This window comes from Haliotis rufescens, unplaced genomic scaffold, assembly GCF_023055435.1.
Source record: "Haliotis rufescens isolate VD_foot unplaced genomic scaffold, xgHalRufe1.0.p SCAF_7, whole genome shotgun sequence".
Taxonomy (NCBI): Eukaryota; Metazoa; Mollusca; class Gastropoda; order Lepetellida; family Haliotidae; genus Haliotis; species Haliotis rufescens.
The window spans coordinates 37,435,704-37,446,384 of NW_025964361.1; the positions used below are offsets into that span (position 1 = coordinate 37,435,704).

At 36.9% G+C, this 10,681-nt stretch overlaps 1 protein-coding gene across 3 annotated transcripts in view; it reads right to left on the minus strand.

The window, feature by feature from the left end:
* Positions 1–3,993, minus strand: part of LOC124112938 (putative methyltransferase NSUN7) — a 75,356-nt gene extending 71,363 nt beyond the window's left edge. Inside the window, exon 1 of one of the 3 annotated variants that reach the window (XM_046473136.2) lies at positions 3,862–3,892. The gene's annotated coding sequence lies outside the window, so the exon portion shown is untranslated. Of the gene's footprint in view, positions 1–3,861 lie in introns of all 3 variants that reach the window. The other 2 variants (XM_046473133.2, XM_046473132.2) reach the window with 2 other exon arrangements.
* Between the last annotated feature and the right edge of the window lie 6,688 nt (positions 3,994–10,681).

The following is a 10,681-nucleotide window of genomic DNA, read 5'->3' on the forward strand; positions in this document are numbered from 1 at the left end:
CTAGAATATGAAAAAAGAACAGACAACTGACCAATTCTTTTACAATTCATGATATAAAGTCATTTAACCAGAGACAGCTGACAGTATCATATTTCACAGCAAGGGTATCAAATATCGCATTTCAGAAATGATTGCCATGAACATGCAATGTACCTTTATATGATAGGCCCTGGCTTATCACACTCAACACACAAGCATGGCTGATTACAGTGTAGGACTGAAATTAACAACTGGAGCAGAAAATAGAACATTTCAAAAACGACAACTTGATTCTTCAGATAAAATTGGCCAAAAGTAGTAGACTCTTGACAGAAAGCGATTTCACACCTAGGTGAAAAGATAATTTTGCCTTTTTCCCTTGTACACAGACCCCACTTGGAGCCGCTATCAGGCTTAATCATGTTGTCACAACAATTAATGACATTATCATAAAGGCAAGCTTTCAACTGCATCTACGCTTAATTTTCAAAGAAAATAATGGTATTTTTTCACTAAAACTGAAAACAGTTTATCAATTGTGTGCCATGTCTATAGATCTGCCAACATTATAAAGAGAGAGGGAAAGTTAGAATTGATATCTTATATCAAACAATATGAGCAATCAGAATATTCAAACACATGAAATGTTGAATTTGCACTTGCTGACCTTTTTGTCAACCCACCACTAATGCTTGCTGTTTGGCTAAGTGAGTGAGTGAGTGAGTTGGGTTTAACGCCGCTTTTAGCAGTATTCCAGTTATATCACGGCGTGTCTGCTTAATGTGGGAGAAAAGCCCGAAGTGATGCAGGTCTCAGACGTTTACAACTTCGGTGAAACCCACGAGCACAGGTATGGTGCTGACAAGCCTAGAAACATAATCGTGGTGAACCAGGATTCAAACCCACAATCATAGGTTTCTGGCGTGCCCAAGGGACGCAACTCTGCACAGCGAATCGTGGCGCCTTAGACGACTGGACGAATGACTAAAGTTATGTATGACTTTTCATTCTAAAGTGTCTGAATGGTAATAATGGTCTTTACTATGAGATTACAGTATCCTGTCTTTGTTTCAAGTAACCAACAAAATGATTATATTCATACAACAAAAATTATTTTTATTAGTTTATTGGAGTTTCACGATAAATCGAAATATCGATATATTGCTATTGGTAAACACTTAAAGTCAATAAATCAATTGTTAAACCAGTTTCCGATCAATAGTATCGATTTCAGTTTGGAATATCGATAGTTTCAATTGTATTTACCATATCAATAAAATATATGCAATGCTGTTCAAATTTGATTTTCTTTTGATCAAGAGTGGTAGTAATTTACATATGGTAATGTGGTAGTTTCTTTTTCTTAAATTATCAGGGTAAAGAAATAACAAATCAGTCATATCTCAAACTTTACTTTTTATTTGTTGTTATGGTTATCACATTCAAAGGAAACTTCAGTTCCAAAGTTTAATTCAATTCTAAAATCCATCTAAAATTAAACACTGAAAACTATCGATATTTATCGCAATAGTTGCTTGCAATATCAATAGTTATCGCAATAGTTTCTTTCAATATCAACAGTTATCACAATAGTGATTTCCAGACCAATAGTCACCCCTATTAGTTTATATTTGTTTTCAAAATGTTCAATTATGTGAAAAATCATCTTGGTTATTGAATCATTCAAACAATTATATTGTTTGCTTGATTGGACATTATTTTGTTTTGTTTGTTGTTATCACAACATCTGAACACTATTCCTGCTATATGATGGCTGTTTGTAAATTATCAAGTCTAGACCAGACAATCCAGTGATTGACATCATGAGCACCGATCCACACAATTGGGATACGATGACATACATCAAACTCGCCAACGAGTCTGACCCCCCGATCCTGTTAGTCGCTGCTTACAACAAACATGGATCCCCAATCTCCAAGGGTCTGATTGAACATTAGTAGGTATTGAAGTCTGGTTATGCTACAAAACATTTAACTTTCCACAAAGCACAATATGCCAAGGAGATAACATAGGTAGCATTCATGTTTTGTGTAGAAAAATATGAGTGATTGAGTGAGGTTTTACAGGGTTTTCAGCACTATTCCAGCAATATCACAACAGGGGACACAAGAAGAGGGCTTCACACACTCTACCCATGGGGACAAAATCAAGAGCAAGAGAGTCTATCGTATGTTAATCAGTGTAAAAAGCACTTAATTTTACTGTTTCAATGAAACAAAGTGTGTAATTTGCTAACAATTCACTGCAAGAAGGTCATATATACACTTTACTTTATAGGGAAATCACTGTGATAAAAGTATATATGAAGTGAATAAGTGAGGTAGTGTGGTTTCACACCACTTTTACTAACATTCCATCAATATCATGGTGGGGGACACCAGAAATGTACCCCACACAATGTACCTATGTAGGGAATCGAACCCGGGCCTTCGGTGTGACAAGCTACACTTTAACCGCTAGGCTACTCCACCCACCCATACATCAAATTTCTGGCACCTTGATGACTTTGTCAAACAGGTGCCAGTAGTTGTCAAGTAAATATATTTGATGTTTCCAGTTTCATTTGTTTCCTAATGGAGAAATCATGAGAATATGTTCCAGAATCAACACATTTGAGGGTTGTATTCGATTGAAACAATGTTTTGGTTGATATATAATTTCTCTATAATTTTGGATAATGATCTATAGTTGAGACAGTTTTACTTGTTAAAATGCACATTCAGAATGGCCAGTGAATTCCTGGCTCAGAACCGTCTACAACAATAGCAAGACCTCATCATAAAAATGGCATAATTTCAAACAGTATAGCTCCAAAAGGGGAATCTCACGTGCTGCTGGCACAGTACAGATTCCCATGACAATCATTTTGAAAATTTAATGTATCTTACTTTGACATCGCAGTTCTAGGCCAGACCAATTCAATTATTGACTTACAAACTTTTAAAATGTCTACATGAGGCCCAAAAAATGAAATAGTCAGGGTTTATTTGAGAAAAATAACCTTGAAGTTACCCAAAGAGAGTAAATAATTTCATCAAATGTGAAAAATCAGAATCCAATATATCCTTTGGCTCCAAATAAGCCACTCCTTGATCAATATTACTCAATTTTCTTGATACTGAATGACTTTTTGACATTTCATTACCCTTTACATTGATTTTTATATTAATATATGTCAGTTATGAATCTGAATGAATATTCAGGAATTGAAACTGTAACCAAATTTTTTTTATGTCTGGTGTTAATCATCTGAATATGTCAGCTCTGAATATTGTTGATCAATGAGAGATTGTTGTTTTATACAGGGTTTGTATAATGAATAATGGCTATGTTTGAAGTAGGATGATGAATGCAGAACTTATTCTGGCTGAGAGGGTATATGGGACAGAAGTCCAAATAGCAGGAAGCAAATGGAATATTTTCCAAACCAATATAATTTACCCAGGTTATGTGCTTGCCATGGGGGAAAAAACATCAAAACTCATTATGGTGTGTATAATATGCACCACCTTCTACACAGCTGTGTTTTTTGGGGGAAAAAATGTGCACTTTACTCAAGAAAATGAGGTAATTTTTTTGGTATTTTGTATTTATTACAATAAAAAGTTATATAGCCCTGTCTTAGACAATTTATAGTCATTTGCGATTGTAACATATAGTCACTCAGGATGTACTGAAAACTGCATAATATGTTTGGAAAAAGGGTAATAATATGCAGCACACATCTTTGCATAGAAGATTAGAGACATGAAATAAAAAGATGATTATCATCCTGCATGATGTTTGAGAGCTACATACAGTTAACATGTTTTGATGCCAAGAGTTCAATGTCAGGGACAACAATTCATACTGAGTACTCACAAATCTTCCCAAGATAACATCAGCCATATTTACAACAGTCCGGAAGTACAGGACCCAAAGTATGACGTCATAAGACATATGACGTCATCCACAGTGGAGACTCAAAAGGCCTATGACGCTAAACAATGTTTGTCTCTCTTCAGTAAAATGACACTCGGGTTGTCTCGGATACAGACGGGGAAAGGAAGTTCCGATTGGTTCATTAGTGTTTAGAGTTATCTTCCCTTCGTCATTGCCTTATTAGGTCGTTATGACTTGCCGCGTTATCAGGATCACTAACAATTAAAATTCATGCACTTTATACCATGTTAAATATCTGAACTGTGAAACACGCGTTATATATGCTTTTATAGTGATTAGAAACTAAATAAAATAACAAAAACAGGGAGGTTTCTTAACAGGGTAATAAGAACTTGTGTGAATTTCCCAGGAAACTACTATGAGAAGTCTTTGGAAGGATGAAAAATATAAACTGATTTGCCTACCCAAGAGCGCTTGCGCTCCTCGCCGCAAGAAGCCAGCTAGCTGAGCGGAGCGGAGCGTAGGACAGCGAACCAGTCAAATAAGAATATTGAATGCTATCCGACTATCCGTCACTTATTTTCGTATACTCATGGAATAAAAATATCCATTTTTGTATTTGTTTTTTTCCTTAACGTTTAATGTCGAACTCAGCAATATCCCAGCTAAATGACGGTAAATAATCGACTCTGAACCAGCAACTATAAACGCCGTTGGGGTACGCGAATACACAATCAACCAAGGGACAGAGACAGACCACCACATCCATGAACCCTCTAACGACCAGCATAGGTTGCTGGGGGCCTTAAAAACCGGAATCGCCACGGTGTTAGAAATTTAGGTAATAATAACATCCGTGGATTTGTTGAACGGTAACAAAAACCTTATTTCATACGATTTTTTAAGTTCAGAAATGTAAAGAATATTTTAAGTCGTTTTATTCATTGGAGTTGAGTTTCGGCATGGAAAACTGATTTTACCACAATGAAGTCAGAATGTTTAACAGAACAGATTCAATTACACGACTGGTTTCGAGTCGAGTAATAAAACAAATGTTGTCCTTATGCAATGAAAGAAATACTGGCATACATGAGATAATTTTTCAGTACACAATTTCACTGAGAAACAAGGCAATTTCGACTCCAACATATGTTTAAAATCAAAACTTGAAGAAAGCAATATTTTTTCAGAAAATCCACATATCAAAACAAAAAAATCAAACTTCGCACTGCACCTCTCCCATTGGTATAGAAAGTGTTCATCACGTGTTAAAAGAATCTATGCAGTATTTTTCAAGTTACAGGTCGCACAAAAAAATTCCCCGGACGGAAGGGCGTTCGGAATTCCTTAGTTTAACTATATAATCCCGCCCTTTTAGGTTTGGGGGTATAAAAAGCCTACTGAATTAATTAGTAACAGCGGCCAGAAGGTTAGTAAACAACGAATTTACTATCCTGTCTGGTAGATCTAATATGTATTTCGTCGTATATTGGATATGATTGGACTGTCATATGTCGGGTACCTATTGCAATTTATAGTCCTTTAGAGGTCATGATTAGGATTACTTTTTAAACATTCTGATGGAGAATTACTTCGTTGACATGGTTACACGCTCTTGCATAGTGCTGTAATACTTTCCACATATTCTTATGACGAAACTAATACAAGTGCATAGTTGACATGCACAGTTTCACCCGGTTAATTCATTGAAGTTCCTCATACATTTCGTGCCGCTTTCACGACTCTTACCCTAGCGAGACTCGAGCTATAATCCATCTTACATATACTGTTACCTGACAACATTTCCCTGCATCACCGACATGATGTGGAGAAACGGCTTGATTCTAGTGAATCTATTTTCTGCTGTGTATTTGTTTGACGCCCACTATATACATGTATATATTCGCACATGACACGCATGCACTGTTATCTTTACCTATTCCTATATCAAATAAACATTGGAAATCATTGGAAACTTTGCAGATAACATCTTTTACTGTCGCCAGTGGAATTATAAACAATTAGATGTATTTATTTGGCTGTACAGCAAAAAATTTCATTTTGGTGTCTATGACAGTTTCCTCTTCTCGGTAAAAAAAGACAATTTGTAGATCTGGAACTATCGATGCGATGATTGATACCTCAGTAAAAGATTGTTTTCAGAAAGTGTGGATAGAAAAACTAAGAATTAGCAAATGCACATATACTTATTCTCTCTTCAAACAACAATTTATACTCGAAGAATATCTAATATCTATTACAATAAAAAACACTTCGGGTATCGCTAGCGTTGTTAAGAGCAGGTTATTATAATTTAAAGATCTATAAAAGTATATTTAAAGAGTCTAACAATATCTATACATCTTATACCTTAATGTTGCAGAAAATGAGTACCATTTTATGCTTGTGTGTAAAAAAATCTTCAATTAAGAAACAAGTAGTTTAAGAAGTTTACATCTTATCCACATATCAGTTTGTTTTGCATACTCATATCAACCTCAAATATTACAAATATTGCATTGTACATACATCGTGCATTGTTAGTTAGAAGAAACACGCATACTTTGTAAATACGTTGAACTATGGGCCCATGGCCTTCAGTTTGCAATGAATAATCAATTTGATACCTCAGTATTGTATAGTCCCATCTCCCATGTACCGTATCTTTTCACAGGCACTCTATGTTCACATTTACCATATTGTGTTTCCTTAGAAACTCAAAACTCGTCCATCTCTTTCATTGTAAAGTGTTCTTGTGTTTTATTGGGATGATCATAAGAATGAAATACACTGTAAACGAATTCCAATTATGCCAAGCACTGTTTTTAAAAAATGAAGTGTATTTTCTTCCTGACCTCAATACACGGCATCAATCTACCCTGGGCTGTCTTGAGGTGAGGTGAGGTGAGGTGAGGTGAGGTGAGGTGAGGTGAGGTGAGGTGAGGTGAGGTGAGGTGAGGTGAAATTGGGTTTAACATGAATACCAGTCTGTGCCTTATCCCCTATGCCGAGCACCAGGCAGGGTAACAAGAAGTCTCATATTTTAACGTCTTTTGGTACCCATTAAGCATCCTCGAGTCAAGTGTATGATATTCTCGCGTGAACTGCACTAACACACGGGTTGCTTTTAGCAAATTTCGAGCGATAACACAGTGTCGGACACAAGGAATGGGCTTCACAAATTGTACTGATATTGGGAGTTAACCCGGGCTTTCGGCGTGACGAGCGAACGCTTTGACCACACGAGGCTACCCCACCGTCCCATAGAGGCCCGGCGTCTAATAGGGGAAATACGGTACATGCTTTATCTGTTCTTTTAAAAATCAGTAACACGGAATGCTTTAGCGTGAGGTTAATAAACTTTGTGAACGGCTTCGAATATCATATGTTTCAATATGGGTCAAGGTTTAAAAATAGATTTATTTGTACAAAACATCTATATATCTAACATATGACTGTATTTCGTCCTTGTGTTTTTGAGTAAAGTAAAACATATATGATTAGAATTTAAGAAATTTGTATAACTGACATTGTTGTGTTTTCTTTTTACCATGAAACAAAAATTATGACGAAGTTACCTTGTGCTCATCAGTATAAATATTGTTATTAGTAAAGGTATAACCTTGCTAAATCGAAAAAAAGTATAACATTGCTCAAACCACGCGCACATGCGTAATGGTGGAAGTGGTCCCTTTATACCTAAGACCGTCAGGTTTGTATTAAACGTTAACAACTCTCAAAAATAAACCCTTATACTCGCAGTTGTACCATGGATTGTACAACTTGAAATTTGTTAATTACATAATTCAGTTGTCAATAAAATGGATGCATTGAATAGGAATATGCAATTAAAAGGACAAACATTTTATCATGTTTTATCGTTTTATTATCAAGCTGACGTCAAGAACCTGGACTGCCATTATCCATCGTCAGTCTGGAATACCACGCAAACTCTCATCATCAATATTGTAATCGCTAAACTTAAACGTTTCTCATACAAGCAGATACTTCTGTAATGTTCAATTTTAATGATGCCTGACTTTATCGTTTGAGAGATATATAGATAACTTTGAAATTGTTATCATGAAAAAAACTTTTTTCGGATCACAAACATGTATCATTGACAGAAACCGCAGGTATATGGTATTAAAATCGTGTGATTTTATATGTTTATTGGAGACTCTTTTCCAGTGGCATTGCCGGCAGGACATTGTATTATTCATGTTCAAATGTTGAGTCCCATGAACCTCCACCGGAAGCCTGGTCAGAGAGCATAATGTGGGGCAGTAAGAAACAGATCGCGATCGCTGTTATGGTGTGAGGAATGATGAAAGGTGCACGATGAAGCGAACGTAAAATATTGCTTTCCCTGCGTGTTCTGCACCGTCTCTGTGTTCACTTTTATGCTGCATAAAAGTGATACCTATATGATACCTCTAAGCAATTTCAATTTTAAAGGCTTTAATGGACAGATATCATAATTATTACAGTCCATACGTAACAATGAAGTCTTTTTTCACTCATGTAGCACACACACACACACAAACACGCACACGCACACGCACACGCACACGCACACGCACACACACACACCTTTACCATATATAAAGTAGCATCAATTTGGAATTCGAGAATATTTTACGTAAACTTCAACGTACTGTTAGAAGAAACCCGATTTTACCGTTACTTCATAATATTACGAAGTTCAGGGTTGTGGTGAAATGGTTTAACGTCGCGTTGAAGGTTATTGCGCTTAAAGTGTGTGCGTTTTGTTGTTTGTATTAATCAGGTCTAACGCCGGTTTGAAAGTGCTAGCCCACTAGTTTAGGCTAGGTTCAGCTTGAACGATGCCAGGCACACACAGAAAAAGAACAATAGTATTTACTATGATCTCTGATGTTATTTACAGAATCCAGTTTGCGTTCAACAGCAAGCCTCGCGTCGTTCATTTCCACCTGCTTAAGCCATATACGACACTGCAGGGATTATCAGCATTTTCAACGTTATGCCTATGGCCAAGATTGGATTTTTTGTGAAGTACTTATTGTCTTATTATTTCAGCATTGCCTTTAAACAGCGCAAGAATCCAAAACTAAGCCTTGAAGCTCTTTTTTCTCTCTTTATTGGTCCTGTTCCACACAAACCAAGTCTTGAAGCACTTGAAGCACTTCTTTCCAATTTCAAAACAAAATAACCAAGCATTACATCACCAGAATCATAAAGGCACTTTTGAAAAGTATTTCCATATGAATTACTACAGACATGTAACATAATGTAGACATACATCTTCAAGACTTATCAGAATGTCACTTAGACAGGTCCAACCAAACCAAAAACAAGACAAGATTGAGAGTTTATATGGCTAACATTACACTGGAAAACATCTCATCATTGATAAAGTTCAGATATTTCCCAGTCATTATCGTTAAAATCTTGTGGGGAACGTCCCTGCAGATTCTTGTTAGTTTGTCCAGGTTGACCTGAGTTAGTCTTGACCTGAGAGGTGTGCACATTTTATTCATCAAGCCGAATCCACGCTCAACTCCATAGGTGAAGAAGGCATAAGCAGAGCCATGTGTGGGAGATGGGTCATCCTTGGAAAAACCTCACCAGGGAGACTGCAGACAAATCACTCAACTTAAAACATTTATTGGCTCCAGCACATCGCATAGGAGTGACATCAGGCACATCACATCAAGTTTAAGCAACTGTGAACGAACAACCAACACAGCTGAATCACGGATGTTTTCATATAACTGTGTCGAGACACTCTACAACAGTATCAAAACACTTGACAACACGTACACGTGCTTTCTGACGTGACACCCATCTTCTCACTGCGCAGGGTTGGGGGGTTGGGGGGTTGGGGGTGTAATGGGATGTCCTCCTATCTTTGTTCTGATTTTAATGTCTTTGTCAAACGTTTGGAATCTTGTCTCACATTTGCATCTGTCAGCTCTTACTTAACTCTAAGACCCGTGAAGATCCGGGGTAGAATAGGTCTTCAGCAATCCATGCTTGTCGTAAAAGGCGTCTAACGGGATCGGGTGGTCAGGCTCGCTGACTTGCTTGATGCGTGGATCGATGCTCATGATGTAAATCACTGTATTGTCTGGTCCAGACTCAATTATTTCCAGACCGCCGTCATATGCTGCGTTAAACAACAAACCAACCAACCAACTACTTAACAAGCACAGGATATGGTAAGTAGCTTGTAGGAGTATGTGTTTGGAGTTTGTAGTAGGCCTTGAACGCAGTCAATAATCTTCAAATCGCAAGTCTAGCTATATCATGGGGAACGACTCCTGATGAATGCTATTTAGTCAATATTATTTCATTGCCTGACTGGGGTCCTAACTTATTCAAACACACATGGCAGACTAAGCTCCATTGTGACTGTTAAGGTTTAGCTGTAAAACACAAGGATTATTTCTTTTGACTTTGCTGGTACAGGCTTTTAATGACAAACCCCGTATTGTGTTGGGATTATTTCAGTTTATCTTAGCTAGTTGTTCGACAGTTTAACTTAGTGTCAGCATAGGGCAAGCAACTGTTTGTTTACATGTCACATTTCATTCTGATTGGTTAGATCAAGGCATTACTATCGCTAATTAGTCAGATATCAGAACCTTTTTGAAGAGACAAATATTGTACTCACAAGCTAGTCGTGTGTTTTATGCTAGCAAATTCAAAACAGTGAATATGAGCTGAAAAGCAGAAATCGAGATGCCATTAAAGAAAAACTACACACAAAAGAAATACGTCCCTACCAACGGATTGTTACCATGTCTTACGTGAA